The sequence below is a fragment of the Narcine bancroftii genome, chromosome 1, assembly GCF_036971445.1.
Source record: "Narcine bancroftii isolate sNarBan1 chromosome 1, sNarBan1.hap1, whole genome shotgun sequence".
NCBI classification, from domain to species: Eukaryota; Metazoa; Chordata; class Chondrichthyes; order Torpediniformes; family Narcinidae; genus Narcine; species Narcine bancroftii.
In genome coordinates, this window is record NC_091469.1 from 64,582,401 (window position 1) to 64,604,349 (window position 21,949).

General features: G+C 42.3%; 1 long non-coding RNA gene across 3 annotated transcripts in view; it reads left to right on the forward strand.

Annotated features, from left to right (window-relative positions):
• Positions 1-21,949, forward strand: part of LOC138737349 (uncharacterized) — a 51,262-nt gene that overhangs the window by 16,966 nt on the left and 12,347 nt on the right. For 2 of the 3 annotated variants that reach the window (XR_011340875.1, XR_011340881.1), the window contains exon 3: positions 16,601-16,781. The exons of the other annotated variant lie outside the window; for it this stretch is intronic. This is a non-coding gene — a long non-coding RNA (uncharacterized lncRNA). The remainder of the gene's footprint in view (positions 1-16,600; positions 16,782-21,949) is intronic. 3 annotated transcript variants of the gene reach the window in all.

The window sequence follows — 21,949 nt, forward strand, 5'->3', positions numbered from 1 at the left end:
GTTATCTATGCCCTCATTTTCTACTGTTTAGAATATTCTATCTCTCTATATATGGGAATTAGTCAGTCGTCATTATCACGTCTGCTACTTGTGCTCCTGACAGGAGCCCCATTACCCCTTCCTTCACTGGCCAACAGTATGACTCAGAATAGATTTTAAAGTTCTCCAGTTTGTTTACAACCCCCCCCACCTCCTACATCACCAATCTCCTAATGACCTACTCCATTTCAAGACCCCTCAGATCAGCCAATTTAGGGCCCTTGGCTGTTCCACACTCAAATCGCAAACTCAAGGGAGATTGCACCTTCGCTATTACAGCCCCTAAATTCCTCCCACCATCAAACCAGCCCCTTTAACTCTTTTAAATCCAGGCTGAAGTTGTATTTTTACTAGCAAGCATTTTGAGGTGATTGTCGATCGTTACCATGTTGTATGTACAATTCTGAATCTTGGGTACCCATTTTATACTGCACTTTAAATAGCTGCTTAAGTCAAGATGTAATTCATAATCTTTACAGCACTTTGGTCAACGTGAGTTGTTTTAAATAAACTAAACTAAACTGAGATTCGAACCTTGTTAATCTCCTTGGAAGCATTAAAAGATATAAATGATTAAAACCATGTGGGGAGGGGTCCCCTTTGGCAACTAGGTTTCTATTCTTGTTTTCTTACTTTCCTTTTCTACGCTTTTTCTTATTTCTATTTCTTGGGGTTTTGTTTAGGGGGAGGGAGTTGGGAGCTTGGGGGTTTTATACCATTATGTATAATGGATTTGATCCTAATATTTGACTACTGTGTTTCGTATTTTGCATCTGGTTATGATAACATGCATGGAAAAAATTTAAAATAAAATGTTCAAAAAAAAATCATGGCCTTGGCAATGCACCAGTCCCACAAAATAAATAAATTTAAAAATATACCTGCATAGCCACTAACAAATGGTAGAATGCCAAAACTTAAATAACTCTACTTGATGAAATTAATGTGCATGCCAGGGTAATCAACAAACAGTGGAGTGCAATTAGTCATAAATCATAGATATTATCTCAGATTCAGTTGTATTATATATTTTAAAAAGTGAAATCAGGGACTAATTAGAAGCAGTCAGCATGATCATATGCATGGGAGAATATGTCTCACAAATCTGATTTATTTTTTTAAAGTGATGACTAAGATGATTGCTGAGGGCAGGGCAGTGGGTGGTGGATATCATAAGTTGGAATGTACCCATAGAGCATTCACCAGAGTGTTGGTGGCATTTGTAGGGAGGGGTTAAATAGACTGGGTCTTTATTCATTACTAGAGCGTAGAAAGCTTAGGGGCATAGATAAAGTGAATAAATTACAGTCTTTTTCGACAGGTAGATGATTCTAAAACTAAAGGACATAGGTTTAAGGTAAGAAGGAGAGAAATAAGAGGGACCTGAGGGGAAATGTTTGAACTCAGAGGATTGTCCATATCTGGAAAAAGCTACTAGAAGCAGGCACAAATTGGACAGATATATGGATAAGAAAGGCTGAGAAGGATATGGACCCAATACAGACAAATGGGACCAGCTTAGAAAGTCATTATGAATTTCCAGGATTACTCTGTTTTATTTCCAGCTTTTTCAGACTTTACTGCTGCTCGGAAATCTTTAACATATACAGTATATCTTATTATACTGCTACTAAGATATGAATAACATTCAACTGACAATGGTATATAGGTCAAGAATGAAAATCTTCATTTTTTTTCAGTTCCATTAACAATAGCCCTCTGCAGAAAGACTGGGTCACTCTTTGGTGCTGCAGTGTGTATTTCAGATGGAACAAAGAAAAATAGGATGGAATGAAGTTAGACACCCACAGTGTAAAACAAAATTTGATTTATTTATTGTAACACGACTGATTGCACTCAGAGACAAGTGAGGAGTAAAAACACACTTTTAATAGTTTACAATCAATGGCCGGTAGGCACAATAGTCCTCAGGTGAATCTGAAGTAAGGGGGGAAAACCAGGATTTATATTGGGGTAGGTGAGGGTGGAGCCAGCCGTCTGAACAATACACAGACAGTGAATTCCAGTTCACTCCATTTACTCAGAGAAAGATGATATTACAATCAATATTACAATCATTAATTGTCATATGCATTTCTGTCCCCCAAATCAATTAAATTAACGTTGCATTTTTCAGTACCAATATTCATTTTATTCTGAATGAATGAAAAATTACATCTATTTGTTTATTGAATCAATAACATTTTCTTCCATTAGAGCAATTATTCCAGAAATCAAGCTATTACATTCTGAAAGTGGCACATCACTTATTCATGAGATTTATCCACATTCTGGCTTCTTCATACTTTATATGTACTACTGAAGTTGAATTAGGGTGACATGGTTGTGCAATGGAGGAGAGGGCAATGCTCTCATTATACCATTCACTATGAGCGTGTTCTCAGTCACATTTCTAAATATAATACTTATCTGTAGACAATGCTTCCTGCAGTTAGAAATCATGTATTGGAGTATATCTGGCTGCTCATAGCATGGCCTAGTGTCACATGATCTGTGATGCAAATGACATCATTTTTTCAGAGGGTCATAAGAGTGAAAAGCAGGAGGCAGTAAAGCAAGAAACATAAAAAGATTTTCAATAGGAGAGAAAGAAAGGAGAAAAAAGGGAAGGAATAAGAGGCTGTCACAATCTGGGGAATACAGCAGCCAGCACAACAAGCTTCTACTAAGAGTAGTGTGATATTGACAGATAATCTCTTTTTATTGTGAAATGAAGAATAAATGTTGTGATAAGTACACCGTTATGGGAATTGTAGTGCAAGGAAAACTTGGAAGTTGATCATCACATTTCAGGCAGAGATTATTTTTTAGTTATGTCCTGAATGACCAGTTTCTTTTATCTGATAATAAAATATTTATTATTGCTACTCACTGTGTTTATAAGAGCTGAGGCAATTTTTAGGAATTGTATATGTTTCAATATAAATCCATTTTATTACCACTCAAAATACTTTGAGATATTAGAATACAGCTAACAGCAAATTTGGATATTATTCCTTTCATATATTGTAATTTGAGAGCAGATAAAGTAATAAATTGCCTATTTCTAATTAATCTTCTGAGTTCCAAATGCAATATTTTTAAAAGTAGACTATGCCCATATATCTACACAGGTTTGATTCTCCTCTGTGATCCAAACATTAGAAGGTTTTAAAAAGATTGAAAATTCAGACTGTGAAGCTTATTTCTGCTTTATTCCCCGGTATGAGTTCAAAATGCTTTCCCACAGGCCACACACAAATGATAGATGGTTGTTTGCTTTGGTGTTTTTAGAAGCAACATGGGAAAGGTGGTAATATATCCTGGGAAGTTGTAATGTCTGCTGCTAGTTCCTTCAAAGGGTGATATAATCTTTACATCCATTTTCTTCAATCTTTATCTCCAGTTTCATTGCTTTGCTTGTCCCTTGTTTTGCTGACGTTTTGACGTGCTTGATGCTCTTGCCCTTATAATTACCCAACAATCTCTGCTAGCACTGCTGCCATAGATCCAGCAAAGGATTTTATGGCGGGGTCCTCCCTTCGTGTTGAGAATCCCATCGGGGAATGGCATGATGTATCTAATGAACGAGGACCAGCAGAATGGCCAGGAGTTGTGGTACCAGCAAAAACTGCCGCAGGACACAGAACAGTGACCTTCTAGACTATTACATAACCGTATTTATTTGCAATAAACTGCTTTATTATATTAATTGAAATGCTGCAAGTCATGTACTTGCCTTAATTGTAACATTGAAGATTTCTATCTACTGAAATAACCCTGCTAATTTTAAGCCTTGGATTTAAAGCCTTACAAATTTTTTAAAATTAGATAGACATTGATTTTGCCTGAAAGGTAAAGAAATTTCTCATGACATTCTCACAAGATAATTTTCATTACAAAATCTCATAAAAACAAATGAATTGTGTTAAAAATTTGGATTACATTGCACTATTTTCAAGCGAAATACTTTTGAAAATTTGCATTTTTGTCTATAAATCTTGTATAACTGACAACTATGTAATAATCACTTTGAGAAAATTGAGCTGGCACTTCGCATTACAATGCACACCAACACACTTCGGTTTTTGACACGTTGAATGTGTGAGTAGTCATGAGATTGGTGGTGCAGTGCTCATTTAGAGCTCTGTCAGATAAAACTGGGTTAATTTCTACATCAGAAAAGTTGTTGGCCTTTCATTAGAAAATTTGATTTCACACTACTATTTTCATTGAATAATGGTGACTTGAAGCACCACTCATTCAATTAAATCTCTCTTCCTCAATTTACTGGTGAATTATGAATGTAGGAAAGCGCTCAGTAGCAGTTCCTGAGGTTACCAGCGTACACAGAAGGCTATTGCTTTTGATAATAGTCCCCTTCAAACTGCCATGTAAAATGGGGTTAACCAGTCAATTTGCACAGTTAGCGACCCAGTTGCATGGTGACTTGAAAGGCTCCAACTCAGTCAACCTGGTCAGAACCCAACCAGATCCCTGATCTACCTCAGAGATGGTCAAGAAACCCAGTAAAACTTACCCAGGCATCCTGGTCCAGCAGTTTGAAAGGGGAAATGGCCCACCCGTTTACTCTGGTGACGTCAGCACTTGCATGCTTGCATCATAGGGAAACCCTTGGCTGAGGTGTCATTGCAGCAATCGGGGTGAGGGAGTGGTTGCTGCCACACAATCAAGGGGAGAATGGGAGGCCGCGATCGGGGTGGGGAGAGATGTCACCACTGTGATCGGGGGGGGCAAATAGGCTGTTGCTATGGGAGGAAGAGATGTCGCTGCCGCGGTGGGTAGAGAGGTCACTGCTGTGGGGGAGAGAGGGGGGGACGCATTTAGGGGGAAGAGATGTTGCCACCGTGATCGGTGAGGGAGTAGGCTGCTGCCACAGGGGAGGGGGGGGGAGGGGGTAGAGAGGTTGCTGCCGTGGGGGAGAGTGAGGGAGCTGCAATGTGCTGTTGCTGCATGCGCTGTTCCGGTTCACGATGACAGCTCGATATGCGAGTGTGGGAACAATGGCCATCTTCTTTACCCATAATACCCCACCCCACTGGAACCGCTCTGGCACTGGCACATCGCGAGGGGGCAACTGACAGGGTGGGTGGCGATTAACAGGAGTGGTGACTGACGGATGGAAGTGGCAACTGATGGGGGTTGCGACTGATGGAAGGGGGGACAATTGACAAGGGGATGGTCACTGATGGGGGCATGGTGGCGATTGATGGTGGGGGTGGCAACTGATGTGGGGGGGTCTACTGACAGCCAGTGGTGGGGGGGGAGGGAGACTGACAGCTGATAGTTCCCGTGAGTGCATGACACGTCACTTACCATGTGCTCGTGGGGGCAGGATCCCTTAAATCACCGGGTTGACAATTTAACAGGTAGATCCACCTGCGATTTAAAAGGTGCATCCTGCACCCACAACCCAGTAAACATACCCAGGTCGCAAGAAGGCTAGCCGGGTGCTGTAATTTGAAAGGGATTAATGACTCTGGGTCTGGAGTCTGCTCATCATGCACTTATTACTTTCTTGCTGTGACTGTCCCATCTTGTGTGTTGCAACAACTGGTGCTACAAGACCAGTGTCAAGACAGGGCAGGTGTGCTGGGGTATCCTGAGGGAGGAGGGAAGAAAGAATCACATCTGCACTGCATATGCTCTCTCCTGCAGTCTCCTGTACAATTTAGGCCCAGGATGGCTCAGCTTTACACCGAGATGCTTGAGTAGAGAGGGCAGGGCAGGATCTCATCAGAGAATTATACTCCCGTCTCCAGCCCCTCCAACAGCTTTATCTCAAAGGCTGTTTTCTAAGTTAGTGGTGGGAAAAATCCAGGACATTCTGTGAGTAGAACCCTTGGAACTGCTCTGTTCATAAAGATCAAAGTCATTCTTACTCTGTAATTCATAGTCTCCAAAATCTTCCAGGTAGTGCCAGCTGATAATTAATGTAAGTCTTGTTATGTACCTGAGTATTTACAGCAACTAAAACTTACATTGCATCTCTACCTTGTACTTATGTACATGACAATAAATTTCATTCATTATTCTGTTGCTTACCCCTGCACTAGCAAGGCCATTGCCACTCTAAATTTAAGGAAAAGTATTTTGTTAAACAGAGTCAAAAAATTTAGAATAACTCTGGAAATGAAAATGCAAGTAAAAATAGTTAATAGGAGAAAGACCAATTGCAAAAATGATAGGAACAAATCTTCTTTGGCTTGGCTTCGCGGATGAAGATTTATGGAGGGGGTAAATGTCCACGTCAGCTGCAGGCTTGTTGGTGGCTGACAGTCCGATGCGGGACAGGCAGACACGGTTGCAGCGGTTGCAGGGGAAAATTGGTTGGTTGGGGTTGGGTGTTGGGTTTTTCCTCCTTTGCCTTTTGTCAGTGAGGTGGGCTCTGCGGTCTTCTTCAAAGGAGGTTGCGCCAAGATGCACGGTTTGAGGTGATATCAGCCCACTGGCGGTGGTCAATGTGGCAGGCACCAAGAGATTTCTTTAGGCAGTCCTTGTACCTTTTCTTTGGCAGGAAAATACATAATTGGCTGATTAGAAGCCTGTTGAAGATATTCAGGTGTGGCCCAAGTTCAAGTTTCTTTGTCATCCGATTGTATCAGTACAACCTGTTGAAACAGTGTTGTCCGATCCATTGTGCAGAACAGTGCAAGGCAGCGTACAGAGCACACATACAGACAAATACTTGTGTGTGTGTGTGTGTGTGTGTGTGTGTGTGTGTGTGTGTGTGTGTGTGTGTGTGTGTGTGTGTGTGTGTGTGTGTGTGTGTGTGTGTGTGTGCGCGTGTGTAAAACACAGTACATATGTACATATATTAAAATAAATACTTTTAATAAATAGCAGAGTCGTCAAGACTTGTTTTAGTAATCATTCAGCATTCTCACTGCCTGTGGGAAGTTGTTCCTCAATCTGGTGGTTCTGGATCTGATATCTATTTCCCAATGGGAATAGCTGGAAGATTTTGGATGAGGGCTGGTGGGGGTCCTCCTTGATCTTGCAAGACTTCTTTAAGCACTGATCATCCTAAACCCATCAATAGTGGAGTGGGGGGGAGGGAACAGAGACCCCAGTGATCTGCTCTGCTGCTTTTATGGATCAATGGATTGACCTCCGTGCGATGCTTTAGAGTCTGTAGCAACAGCACCACAATGTGATGAAACTGGCCAGGACGCTATTGATACACCTTCTGTAGAAAGTTGACAGAATAGTGATCAGTAGTCTTGCCCGCCTCAGACTTCTCAGGAAGTGCAGTTGCTGTTGCGCCTTCCTGACTATTGAAAAGTTGTTATGTGTCCAGGTTAGATCACTTCTTAAGTGGGGTCTAAAATGCTCCAGAGATTAGGACACCCAGGTAGTGGTCATGATAGGCTGAAGAACAATGTCAGCATTCTGTGTGGTGTTCAAGAATTTAGCTGAGAATCTGAATGATTACACCAGGGAAGCTGCACACTTTATTTAAACAGCTCTGGATGAGTGTGTCCACACCAAATCATTCCTAATTTTCCTCAACCAGAAGGCCTGGATGAACAATAATATCCACAATTGCTGAGAGCCAGATCACAGGTATTTAAGTCGAGAGATCCAGAATTCTACACAAGGAACAGTTATAACCTAAGAAACACCATCTCCCAGGTGAAGTAGAGATTCCAGAAGAGAATGGAAACAACAAAAGGTATCCGACAACTATGGCAGGACCTAAATGACATAACCTGCTACAAAACCAAATCAGGTGTAGTAGGAGACAGCAAAGCTTCACTTCCAGATGAATTTAATGCCTTCTACACCAAAATTGAACACCAGAACAGGGAAGAATTTCCATCCACTCCCATCCCCCCCTGATGATCCTCTACTGTCGGTATTCGAGGATGACGTGTGGGTTTCCTCCAGGAAAATTAATTTAAGGAAACCATCGGGGCCAGAAGGAATACCTGGCCAAGCATTAAAAACCTGTGCTGACCAGCTTGCCAAAGTATTCATGGATATCTTCAACATCTCACTCTGGCAGGGCATGGTACCCAAGGCTCCATATGTACCTGTGCCCAAGACTGTGGTAACCTGCCTAAATGACTACCGATCAGTGGCACTCAGATCCACAGTGATGAAATGTTTTGAGAGACTGGTATCGACGCATATCAGCTCCTGTTTGAACAGCGACATGGATCCATTCCAATTTGCTGAATGCAGCACATGTCTATGGCAGATGTCATCTCACTGGCTCTACACAAAGCCCTTGAACACCTCTGCAGCAAAGATGCATATATTAAGATGCTCTTTATCGATGACAGCTTGTCATTCAACACCCTCATCCCCTCAAAATGTATCAGCAAACTCTAAGACCTGGGACTCAACACTCACTGTGTAATTGGATCCTGGATTTCCTCACCTCCAGACCACAATTAGTGAGTAAAAACATTTCCTCCACAATCTCCATCAGTACTAGAGCATCACAGGGCTGCGTTTTTTGCCCCCTTCTCTACTTACTTTACATCTATGACTGTGTGTCTTGGTACAACAATAACACCATCTGTAAATTGGCTAATGATACCAGGATAAGGGGTTTTATAAAAGAGGGCAAAGAGCCAGCATGCAGGAGGGAGACTGAAAACTTGGCTGAATAGTGTACTAACAACAACCTTGCACTCAATGTCACTAAAACCAAGGCGGTGATTGTGGATTTTAGGAAGGGATAATGAGAGGTGTACAATCCAGTGATCCTTGGGGGATCAGAGGTGAAGAGAGTGAGCAAAATTAAATTCCTGTGATTCACTATTTTGGAGGACCTTTTCTAGACTCAACACATGAAGAAAGCACACCAGGCATCTAGTATAATTTGCCTGCATGTGTGTTATGTGTTTGCAGTGTTTTACACTGAGGATCAGAGAAGACTGTTTCATTGGGTTGTACTTGTAGTGTATGATGATATATAAACTTGAACTTGAATTTGTGTTTCTTCAGGAGTTTGCAGAGGTTTGGTATGACATTGAAAACCTTCAAAAACTTTTACAGATATACAGTGGAAAATGTGCTGACCAGCAGTATCACAGCCTGGTATGAAGCCACCAATACCTCTAAGGGGAAAACCATGCAAAAGGTAGTGGACACAACCCAGGACATCACAGGCAAAACCCTCCCTACCATTGAGAAAATCGACATGGAATGCTGCCATTAAAGAGCTCCAGCAACCGTCAAGAATCCACTCTGAGTGATTGACCAATGAGGGCTCAAAGAATTCACCTTAGAGGAATTATCAATGTTTATTGGAAAAATCAATGATGTTTGTGATTACCGTACTTTAATGTATTACACGAAGATAAATAATGACAGTCATGCTGTCATCCCATCGTAACTTCAAAAAATTGTAAGTCGGACCATCGTGAGTAAGGGAACACCTGTACATATCTTTTATTAAATACATTTTTTTGCATTATTGATAAGTAGAAATTCTGCCTGGCCCTCCAGAAAAAAAGAATCCCAGGGTTGTATGTGATGTCATGTATGTACACAGACAATAAATCTGAACATTGAACTTGGTGCTCTCCTCTCTCTCTCTCTCTCTCTCCCCACTACCATGTTATTATGTCTAGAGGAAGGTAGTTGTTCCTGGTCCTCCTGAAGGTCACAATGATCTCCTTTGTCTTATCCACATTCTCAATCAGGTTGTTATTCTCGCCACATTTCACAAGATTTTCCACCTCTTCTCTGTATTTCAACTGTATTGTTGCTAATGAGGCCAACTACTGTTAAGTCATCTGCAAATTTGGTAACTTTATTGAAGCTGGATCTGGCGATGCAGTCGTGGGTCAGTAGCATGAACAGGAGCAGAATGAGCCTGCAGCCCCGAGGGATGCCATTGTGCAGCATGTCTGAGCTTGACATTCTGCTGTCAACTCAAGAGAGACTGTAGTCTTTCTGTTAGTAAGTCCGGAATCCAGTTAAAGAGAGTTTCACCAAGCTTCTCCATCAGCCTCTATGGTTTGATTGTATTAATAGCAGTCTGGCATATAAGGCTTTATTCTCCAGGTAGGTCAGGATGGAGTGGAGGGACAAGGTTATAGCATCTTCAGTAGAACAGTGCCTTTGGAAGGTGTTCTTTGATGTGTTCCATCACAAGATGCTTGAAGCATTTCTAACAGTGGATGTCAGTGCCATTGGGCATTAGTTATTGAGACCAGTTACTGTTGCCCTCTTTGGTTGGATGACAATTTCTGCCTTGAAACCCTGCAGGATCAATTGACTGCTGCAATGACATGCTAAAAATATCCTTAAGGACCTCCATCAGTTGGAAGGCATATCCTTCAGTACCCGACCAGGTATTTTGTCTGGTCTAGCAAAACTAAGGAACTGATTCTGGACTTCAGGAAGTGGAAGCTAGGAGAACACAAACCAGTCCTCATAGAAAGGGTAAAGAACTTCATTTTCCTGGCCATCAACCTCTCTGAAGATCTAACCTGGGCCTCCATGTCGATAGAATCATGAAGAAGGCTCACCAGCAGCTATACTTAATGAAAGGTTTCAGGAGATTTAGTGCATCTTGCAAATTTATGCATGTACCATGGAGAATATTCTGATTGGTTAAATCTCTGTATGGTTTTGAGGTGCCAATGCACAGGACAGGAAAAGGCTGCAGGTGAGAATTGTGCCAGTGCCATCATAGGCATTAGTCTTCACTCCATTAAGGATATCTGCAAGAGACAGCATTTATCCTCAAGGACCCTCTCCACCCAGGGCATGCCACCTTCTCATTGCTATCATCAGGAAGAAGGTATGGGAGCCTGAAGACAAACAGTCAACGGCACCAAAGCAGCTTCTGCCATCATATTTCTGGATGGACAATGAACCACAGACACCATGTCACTTTTCTTTTGCTCTAATTAATTTTTTTAATGTAATTTTTAGCAATTTTGCGCCTGCAAAACAACAGATTTTGTGACTTATGTTTATAACAATAAATTCTGATTAGGATTTCTTAGAAGGACCTTTCTTTGGTGTCAGACTGTTCTTCTCGTCAAAATGTGTATAGACAATGTTCAGTCTGTCTGGAAGTGAGACGACGTTGTTGTTGACTCACAATGTTCTTTTGTGGTTTTAGATAGACATACATAGAGGCCCACAAGTCCGTGCCGCCCAATTTACAGCCAATTAACCTACACCCCCAGTACCTTTCAAATGGTGGGAGGAAACTGGAGCCCCCAGAGAAAACCCATGCAGACACAAGAAGAATGTACAAACTCCTTATAGACAGCACGAGATTCAAACCCCAGTCCCGATTGCTGGCACTGTGAAGGCATTGAGATAACTGCTACACCAACTGTTCTGCCCCTATGCCAACCATGTCACTATTTTTTTGATACCTTGTCACCTGCACCTCAACACAGTTGTCTTTGGATCCTCTATGCATACCCACACTTTACCTTCCAGATTGAACTGATGCTTCCAAAGGCATCCTCATCACTACCTTTTTCCTACTCAATGTCTCTCTGCCAGTTACATGAGATGAGACCAAATGAGCAATAACAAGAAAACCAGTTTGTGGAAATTACCCTTAAAGGTCTGGAGCTCTGATATCATTTAGTCTAGGAGTGAACTAGCAAGGGTACTGAGAGATTCCAAGATTCACAATGGTCTTGAGTACAGATGTTTCTTCCCATCTCAGTGTCATATGGCCAACTTGTTCACCTGAGATTACGTCCCAGAATCTTGGTTATTTTAATGAGATCACAACTTACCTCCAGTGAAAACACAGAAATGTTGGAGGAATTCTGCAGGTCTCATAGCATCCATAGGAGGTAAAGATAACCAACATTTCAGCCCTGTGTCCCTTCAAGGTATGAGTTAAAAGCAGGTAGGCACCTGCCTGCTTTTTATTCTTTCCCTGAAGTAGGGCTCAGGACTGATAGGTTGGTTATATTTATGGCAGGACTACAACTCCAAGGAGGCATCGAACTGGCCATGTGATGTCAGTGCATGATGACATAGCAAGTGCCAAGCGCGTGATTTTGGCTTTTTAAAAGGTTGCATGGGTGATGAAGAATAAATCCGTTTGATTCACTCTTGAGATGCCTTGTGTGGTTATTTTGTTGAGTGTGATTCAAGTGGCCACAAATGGTGACCCCGACAAGTCCAAAACCTTATTTTTGGACATACATGGACTCTGCAGCTGTTGCTGTGAAGCTGCCACCTTTCTGGACAGCTGAGCCTGAACTGTGGTTCCAACAGGCTGTAGCACAATTTCACCTTCTTAAAGTCGAATTGGACACCACTCATTATTACCCACCTTGTCAGTGCCCTGGACCAGGCCGTTGCTAAGAGGGTCGGCAACTTCCTACAGGATCCACCACGTACCTGCAGGTATGATACTTTAAAAGCACTTTTATTACGTGTATATGGCACGTCCCGTAGGGAAAGGGCAGCCAAACTACTGCATTTCGATGGGTTGGGAGACTGCACCCCTTCAGAACTAATGGATGAAATGCTATTCCTGGCAGCTGGCGAAAGACCAAGAGCATAACCATGAGATGAATGCTTATTGGACTGCAATCACGAATCTGCAATAGAAGAATATCTATTTTGCAGTTAATGGCAAACTAAGCCCAGTAGTTCTGGCATCATGGAAACATTGAGTATTCGACTCTGTGCATGGTCTCTCACATCCATCGATTAGATATTCTGTTCGTATGGTCTCGGACAGGTTCATGCAGCACAGTCTTAAAAAAGACATTACACAAGTGGTGAGATCCTGCAATGCCTGCCAAAAAGCAGAAGTTCAGCAGCATACTCGGGCATCACTGCAGTCCTTCCAGGCAGTTACTCGATGTTTTGCTCATGTCCACGTAGATATTGTTGGTCCACGTCCTGTTTCAAGAGAATACTGTTATCTTTTTACAGAAATAGACAGGCTTATGCTGTGGCTCGAGACCAGGCCTATGGTAGATGCTACTATAGACACTTGTGCTCAGGCATTCCTCAGTTCTTGAGTGTCTCGTTTTGGTTTACCAGCGCTTTGGTTTACTTCTGATAGAGTACCACAATTTACTACCTCACTGTGGGCGGTTTTGTCTCGCTTGGTCAGTACAACAATTCATCATACGAATGCCTTTTATCCCCAGGCCAATGGAATGGTGGAAAGATTTCATTGACATTTTATGTCAGCCTTGATGGCTTGGTTTGAGGGCCTGAATTGGGCTGATGAGCTGTCCTGGTTATTACTGAGCATTAGAACAACTCCAAAGGAGGACCTCCAAGCTTCATCTTCAGAGCTCATCTATAGCGCACCATTGGCAGTTCCAGAGGAGTTTGCCCCCAACCATTCCAACTCCAGCGATGTTCCTATGGAACTGTTGAGAAGTTAAGGGTGACTGTAGGGAAATTAACCCCTATACCACCATCATCACTTGGAGAACATTCTTTTTATACCTGAAGACCTCAAAAACTGCGAATATGTCTTCGTCCAAAGGGGAGCACTGAGTATAGGATACTCAGACAAACTAGATTGACCTGTATTTTGGACGTTGGAGGGAAGCCACAGTCTTTCACTATTGACAGGCTTAAACCAGGTTATGGGGACAAGTCTTCCCCACTAAATCAGCCAACAGTCCATCGACAACCTAAGAGTCAGACGAACCTTTCTGCCAGTTCTGGGGTTGAGGGGAGGGGGTCTGTAGCAGCACTATGACAGCACTATAATCCCAGGAGGGATTGAACTGGCCATGTGACATCAGCGCGTGATGATGTCAGCGTGTGTCAATCATGTGACTCTAGCTTTTAAAAAGTTGCACGGGTAAGGAAGAGTAAATCTGTTTGATTCACTCTAGAAACGCCTTGTGTGGTTATTTTGTCACGTCCACTGTGATTCCAGTGGCCACAATATTATCTTTACCTCCTATGAAAACTGTGAGGCCTGCTGAGTTCCTCCAGCATTTCTCTGTTTTTACTACAATTACAACATCTGCAGACTTGCTTGTTTCACTTAACTTCAATGAAAACAGTTAGTTATTCCTCAGTATCACAACTTAGAAAAACACAGAGTTCCACACAGGGTAGAAATCCATTCCTGGTCAAAGAACTCGATGCAATGCATTTTGCATGTTGTAAATTCATTCCATGATAACCTAAAGTATGAATGAGGTACCATCAATAATCACAAAAGCCTGATGGTGAAACTATCAGACTTTTATTAGCTAAAGATAGGATCTACCATCAACCTCATTGACTGATCGAAGCAAAGAGAAAGGGGGAACATATAAGGGGCTCTAGGTAGGATTAGTCTCAGGAGGTGAGTCCAGCCGGCAGCAGCCAATCAAGGCATAACAGTGGCTTACCACATTCAACCCTCCTTTTTAAGAAGTGTCCTGCAGGGTGATAAAAAAAAGTGAAACAACTGTACATATATACATTTTACAGATTATGTCTATCAAGGGGTCTCCTGTGCCGCAGCAAGTGATGTGGTAATGGTTGTGGGACCACCGTAGTGTCCTGAGTAGCTTTTGAGGTGAATCTGTTAACCATTTGTCGCAGGGTGGGGACAGGAGGGGTGGTGGGGAAGCGTAGAGTTGGTACAACATTGGCGAGCAAAGTGGCCTGGGGTAGGCAATGGTCAGATGCAGGCTCTGGGATCCATAAGGTTGAAGTGGGGAGGGGTGTCTGTTGAAAGTCAATTGTGGTAGGGGAGGCCCGTGTTGGAGCAAGGTCCCAGATCAAGAACATATCTTCATGACGGTCAGGGAAAGCAACGTAGGCATACTGACGGTTTGCGTGGAGAAGGTGGACCATCTCGACCAGCAGGTCAGCCTTAGATTGCCTGACACGCTTCTGTAGCAGGACTGATCCTGGGGAGGTAAGCCAGGCAGGGAGCATAGTCCCTGATGCAGATCTCCGAAGGGAAACAAACATCCGCTCATGAGGAGGGTTGTTGGTGACCTCGCGGATGGTTTACACTGCCAAACTTTGGCATACTGTGCTTTTTTCGACTCCTGGAGCACAGTCCATCCTTGGTAGAGCAGTGTTTCTTCGAATGCTGACCCTGCCCACAAAAGTCGCACTTGCAGAGATCTCCCACAATGGCAGTCAAGATCAGATCACTAGAGTAGTGAGACGGTGTAGGGAACCAGTCACTCACGGGGTGGAACAACACCCCGTTCCAGGATAGCGGCATCAAGTGGCCCAAGTATTCATCTGAGTTCTGGAGGGCTACCCCCAGTGTCTCACGTTCAACCATCCTTTGCAAATTGAGAACTTTTTGCTCCAATAGCCATTGCTGTATGTACCTGGAGTGAATACTGGCCACATATGATTAAGGGTTAAATAGAATCATTTGATTGTCCCAGTTCATTTTCCAGGGAGTTGAACAAATCAATTTACACAATTTATTACAATTAACTGCAATTCTGTCCATAGACTAGGTCAATATATTTGGATGCACACTCAGTACATGGCATGTTCTTTACTGCTCGTCAGTGATAGCTCCTTCAGTAATGGCCCCTGGAGTACAACATCTTTATGTTCTGTGTCTGTTGTGGATTCTTCACAGTTATCCCTGACACTATCTGTATTGGCTCATTTGTAAAGTAGGATTTATCATCTGAGGGATCTGAGGCTCTGTAATGGAAGATTTAAACTGTGTTTTTTTACTTCTGCAGCTGCAAGGCTGAGAACCTGTTTGTTTTTTAGAATCAGCGGACATAATCTAATTTACACCATGGGGCCCAGGATGCAGTTGAATCAGAAGACATTATCTAATTTACACTATGGGGCCCAGGGATGCATATGAATCAGTAGACATTATCCAACTTCCACCATGAGGCCCAGAGATGCAGTTGTCTTTTGTTGGTCGCAGACTGTCAGGAGACCTTGAAGATAATTAAATCATTTGTTCAAAAAGATAAGATCTGAAGTAAACAACTTTTGGGTAATATAAGCCATGGTCCCACTGCTGATGTTTGAGACTCTCTAAGAGGTGGCAACATCTCTCAGCAAGAAGAAGAACTTCAAGAGTCCTGCTAACGTCCCAGTCGAGGGAGGTAGAGAAGCTGCTACCGGCGCTCCAACAACCTACTACAAGTGTGCAGTCGTTGCCTCGCTTCGGAAATTGGGACCAGTCCAGGCGTTGATAAGTATAATTGGGAAGGGCTTGCATATTGTACTGTGAATTCAGCTTTAGATTTAGTAATAAAGACTTGTATAAACTGAAGTGCTCTCGGTGTGTGTGTCTATTTTCTTTTGGTAGCTCAAACACTGTGGCCAATCTAAAATGAACAAAATGAGAGATAAGTTTACCCAAGACAGGCTCTTTCATCCATAAAGCCCAATTACTTCTGCAACCCATGTGAAGGCCCTGCAAGGGAAAATAAAATCAAATTATTATTGACAAAGTAAATAATATTGTGAAGATCATCATATTTCATGTTTATTCAATGGTCGATATGACTAGTATGTATGGTATGAAATGTAATAATGTACCCGAGCTGAGAGCATCTTTGCTCATCCTCTCTAATTGCCAGGGATTCTGAAAAGTTACTGATCCTTCCTATTTTATTTTCAGCTGCTTTCCCTGAAGTAACCTCAGTCTTCGATGAGAGCCTTCTTATTCTGAGGCTATAGCCTCTTGTCTTCATTTCACCCATGAGAGGAAACATCTTCTAAACATCTACCCTGTCCAGCCATCTAAGAATCTTAAATGTTTCAATGAGGTCAGCTCTCCTGCTTAAACTGCAGATAGAAAGGTACGAATAGTGATTTCATGGAGCTTCAGAAAGCAAAGTGAGGAGTGTGATGGGGAGAATAGGTTCGATGGGTTCAAAGAGTAACAAGTCCTGGACAAATGTTAGTAGTGAAAGGGTGCTCTTTATTTACATGCAGGGGAATTTGAAACAGGAACTACACTCACACATACATACACATCAGTAACTTGCAAATCATATGCATTGAATGCTAGTCAGTCAAAGATACTCGCAAATCCCCGTAGTGATGTTAAGGATACACATCAATATCCACCACTGCTCTACAATTAGAGCAATCAGTACACTAATTAACAAGTCAAGTCAAGTTTATTATCATCTGATTGCACAAGTACAACCCGACTAAACAGTGTTCTCTGGTCCTCAGTACAAAACATGCAGACAAACAACCAGACCTAACACAGATACAAACAAACAATACATATGCAGAACAAATATTCATATCTACAAATGCATAAATAAATATTGTTTCATAAATAGGAGAGTCTTGGATGGTTAATGTGAGCAGTTCCTTTGGTCGATCAGTGTTCTCACTGCCTGAAGGAAGAAGCTGTTCCTCGGTCTTGTGGTGCTAGCACTGATACTCCTGTATTTCTTTCTCGTTGGGAGCAGCTGAAAGATGCTGTGTGTATGGTGGAAAGGGTCCTCAATGATTTTGTGCATCTGTTGGCTTGGAAAGAGTATCAGGTTTGGTGGGTTCACAGAGAGACAAGTCTGGACACAAGTGTTAATTTAATTAACACATTGGAAACAAACAGGGGAGAACATTAAATCATAGACAATTACTATTTATCTTAAGTAATGATAGAAACATTTACCTCGGATGTTGGTTGGACTCCGACAATAGTGAACCTATACTCAACATGCTCACACACTTGACACACATGTTACAAACTTGGCCTCTTACACACACCCGGTTCCCTGTATCAATGGGGGTGCAGCTCTCTGCAATTATTGATCTATTGCAATACTACGGCTCAGCTTCAGTGTAGTGCACACCTTACCCACAACCTGCATTGAGCGATGTCCAGGGCTTGGACCATGAGGCAGAGAGAGAGAGAGAATGTGCTGTACATTGGTATTACATACAGTGCTATTCTATGTTCCTAGTCAATAATGACACTAGGTGATTTAAATTAACCAACTGCAAGATGTGCACTAATGGATGGCTGGAGTCCTACCTTGATTGACAGGTGATGTGACTTTCAAATATGTTTCAGATGGAGTGGACATGTGACTACCCCCAATACACACTTTCAGGCAAGTAGGGAGGACATGTTTCTACCACACACAACAGCACGCTCTTCAGACAATGATCCCAGTAGATCATGTCAATGAGTGGGAGGGAAACTCCAGTGATCCTCTCTGCTACTCTTATAGTCCTGAGGATTGACCTCCAATCCATTACTCTGCAGAAACTGTACAACACTAATGCAGCCAACCAGGATGCTCTCAATTAAACTCCAACAAAAGGTTGACATAATGGTGGCCAGGAGCCTTTCCCACTTCAGTCTTCTCAGGAAGTGCAGTCACTGTTGCATCTTCCTGACAAGTGAGGAGATATTGTTTGTCTTGGATAGGTCATTAGTTAAGTGGACTGCATTGACCTCAGTGCTCTTCTCTCTCTCCACTACAGAGTTATTGATGTGTAGTAGAGGGTGGTCATTCTTGAAGTCCACGATCATCTCCTTACTCATGTCCACATTAAGACTCATGTTGTTACTCTTGCACTATATCTCAAGATTTTCTTTCTTTTCTCTGTAATGTGACTTATTGTTGCTGATGAGGCCAACTACAATTGTGCCATCTGTAAACCTGATGGAATTGTTGGATGTTGCGATGCAGTTGTGGGTAAGTAGCATGATCAGGAGCAGGCTGAGTACACACCATGATGGGTGCTTGATGTTCTGCTACCTACCCGTAAAGACCTGGACAGACAGGAATACTAAGCTGATCACAATTATAATGATTGAAATACAGTGGTCTCTCCTGGGTGTATGGTACAATAGCCCTACCCTGTACCTGCATCCCCCATGGCTCACAACCTGCATTGGAGCCCTTATTCTTGGTAATCCAGAGCCACCCATGGTTCACGACCTGAAGTGGAGCTCAGGGATCATCTCAAGGGAACATGAGAATGAGCTGCTCTATGTGGTGGGCTGGCTGGAGCTGTGCTTGCAATATCTGCGAGAACCAATTTCATGGCAGCTTCACCTGTTGGTGGATTTTATCCTTGATTGGCAGATGAGGTGACTTCCAACAGGTTTCCCACCGGAAAGTTCAGGTAACATTCCACATAATAGAAGGGATGAAATATGCAGTTGTACCTACCTTCCCTGAATTGATTAAAATATTTCCTGAATGGAATGCAAGAGTAATATTCTGCTGCTGACTTCCTGCAATGTTCTCAGTCATGGCTCCTTTTGTGACAACCTACAGTTTCTTCCAGCAGTAAGGTGGGAAAGAGGATTTTTTTTTGACCATTTCCAGAGAATCTCCCAAAACTTAATGTATGAACATATCACGGAGCTGGCATTAATTCTATCTTCAATTGACCCTTTAAGTATTGAAATTAGAATTGCATCAAGGTTCTTCAATGTGCCTGTTGCTGAGCAGTAAAGGAGAGAAAAGTTTGCCGATTACACAGCGATGTTGTGGTTAGAGTAGAAGGTTATTGTAAGTTACAACAGGATATCGGCAGGATGCAGAGTTGGGTGGAAAAATGACAGATCGAGTTCAATTGGGATAAGTGTGAAGCATTTTGCAAAGTTGAACTTGAAAGAAGAGTATATGGTTAATAGAAGGATTATTAACAGTGTGGAAGAACAGAGGGACCTTGGGGTCCATGTCCATAGATCTCTCAAGGTTACCACGCAGGTTGAAAGGATAGTTAAGAAGGCTCATGGCATGCTTGCCTTCATTAGTCAGGGGATTGAATTTAAGACCCATGAGGCCACGCTTCGAATATTGTGTTCAGTTGTGGTTACCTCATTACAGGAGGAATGTGGAAGCTTTGGAGAGGGTGCAGAGGTGATTTGCCAGCATTTTTTTTTAATTTACAAAACCATAGAAGCCAATTCTGGCTATTTAAACCTGTTCTGCCCAAATTAACCTTCAACCCTATATGTTTTGGAGGGTGGGAGGTAACTGGAGCACCCAGAGGAGATCCATGCAGTCTCAGGGAGAACATGCAAACTCCTTACAGACAGCACCCATCTGAAAACTGGGTCATAGGGCTATAATAGGATTATGCTCACCACTATGTTAACTGTGTTGCCTGGATTGAATAACAGAGAACAAGTCTTATGAAGCAAGGTTAACAGAACTAGGTCTTTCCAGTATGGAGTGAAGAATTTCCATTTGATTCAAATTAAATTTGAATCAGTTCTTGTCCCATAATTATTTATTATTTATAAGTTTGTCCTGGAGGAGGGGGTAGAGTGTAAGGTACCCAAGTTTTCCAATGACATGAAAATAGGTGGAAAAATATGCCGCAATGAGGGTGTGGTGACTCTTTAGCAAGTGTTACAAGCCCAGAGGACCCCAAAGCCCAGCAGCAATAGAAATTCACCAAGGTAAATGGTTGCTTAAACAAAAGTCGCTTTTAATTATCTTTAAACATGAAAACAAGATCAAACTTTAACTTATTACTATTAACTTAACTTAACACCCTTCTAATTCTAAGTGCACGTGTTTGTAATGTGTGTGTAAGTTCAGAAAAGTTCTTTGATTCACAGTCCAATTTCACTTCAAGTTCACTAGTTGCAGGCAATTCTTATATACTGTGTACAGAATTTAACATTTATAAAGTTCACTAGGCTTTGGTGCTTGAAAGGAAAATGGTTACCACACAGGAAAGTTTTCAGAGAAATTTGTTGTTCGCTGGATACAAACTGATCCATTCTAATCAGCTATGTCAGTGTCTTGCTGAAGAAACTTTCCCCATCAGAGTTTTCCAGATGATAACCTCTTTCTTTCAGATCACCAGAGTTCTTTTCTGTTTCTCTTATTTCTCCTCTCCTCTTGTATGAACCACAAGGGCTTTGACCAGGCTGCACTAAGCACTCACAACCTGTCTTTAAAATGGGGTTTTTCCACAAGCTTGCCAGCTTGTCCTGTTCCAGTCCCAGCTGCTGCTACTGACTCTAGAACTGTGGAACTCAATTCTCGCTCTCTCTCTCTCTCTCTCTCTCTCTCTCTCTCTCTCTCTCTCTTTCTCACAGAGAAAAGCCCTGTTTGACTCTCTCTGCTTGCAAAATCACATGACCTTCTTAGAACACAAACTGCACTCAGACAGCCTGCAGTTCTGAACCTATTCCTCTGAGTTCTTTCATCTGTTGCTTTTTAAAACAACAATCCATTAGTGAAGTCCCTTGGGCACTCTTCAAAGTTTTTGCAAAGATAAACTGAGTGACTGGATGAAAATGTGGCAAATGGAGTTTAATGTGGGGAAGTGTGAATTCATGCACTTCAATAAGATGAATCAAAAGGCAAATTAATATATGAATGTAACGATATTACACACGATCATAGTATGGACGAATTCTTGTACATGAATCACAAGAGGTCAGCTGGTAGGTGCAGTAAATAGTTAAGAAAATAAAGGACATTGCCAGTGGCATATCTAAGGAAAATAGTGCCTATAGCAAACACCCAAAATCCCCCCCATTAAAACTTACTTGCTTCAACCCTTCACCCCGCAACCATCACTCATCGCCACTTATTCCATTCACTTTGCCTTCCCTACCTATCCTCACCATTGTAGAACTCTAAAAGTCATATCCAATGTTATGTTGGATATATTGAGATATTAGAAAATAATCGACACCTTAGAAAACACAACAGTCATTTCAATTAATAAAAACCTTCTGCCTATTTCAAAGGCCAACATTTGCTGAATGAAAGCAGCAAGCAGCATTCCCGGGCTGGAGCGGAGTGGCCAAAGTTAAAGGTGTTGAGTGGCTGTCACCGTCCCCATGGGGACCCTCTCTTACCTTTAGTCAAAAGGTAACTCTCGGTGCTGTGCACCTGTTAGGAGAAAAGCAGGAAGATGCAGAAGCCCACACTCAAAGTTATCCTTCAGTGCACATCCTCCTCAGCCCTGACTCCAACAGGGGACTGGGAAGGGTTCAGAGTTGGGTGTTGGGAGCTCC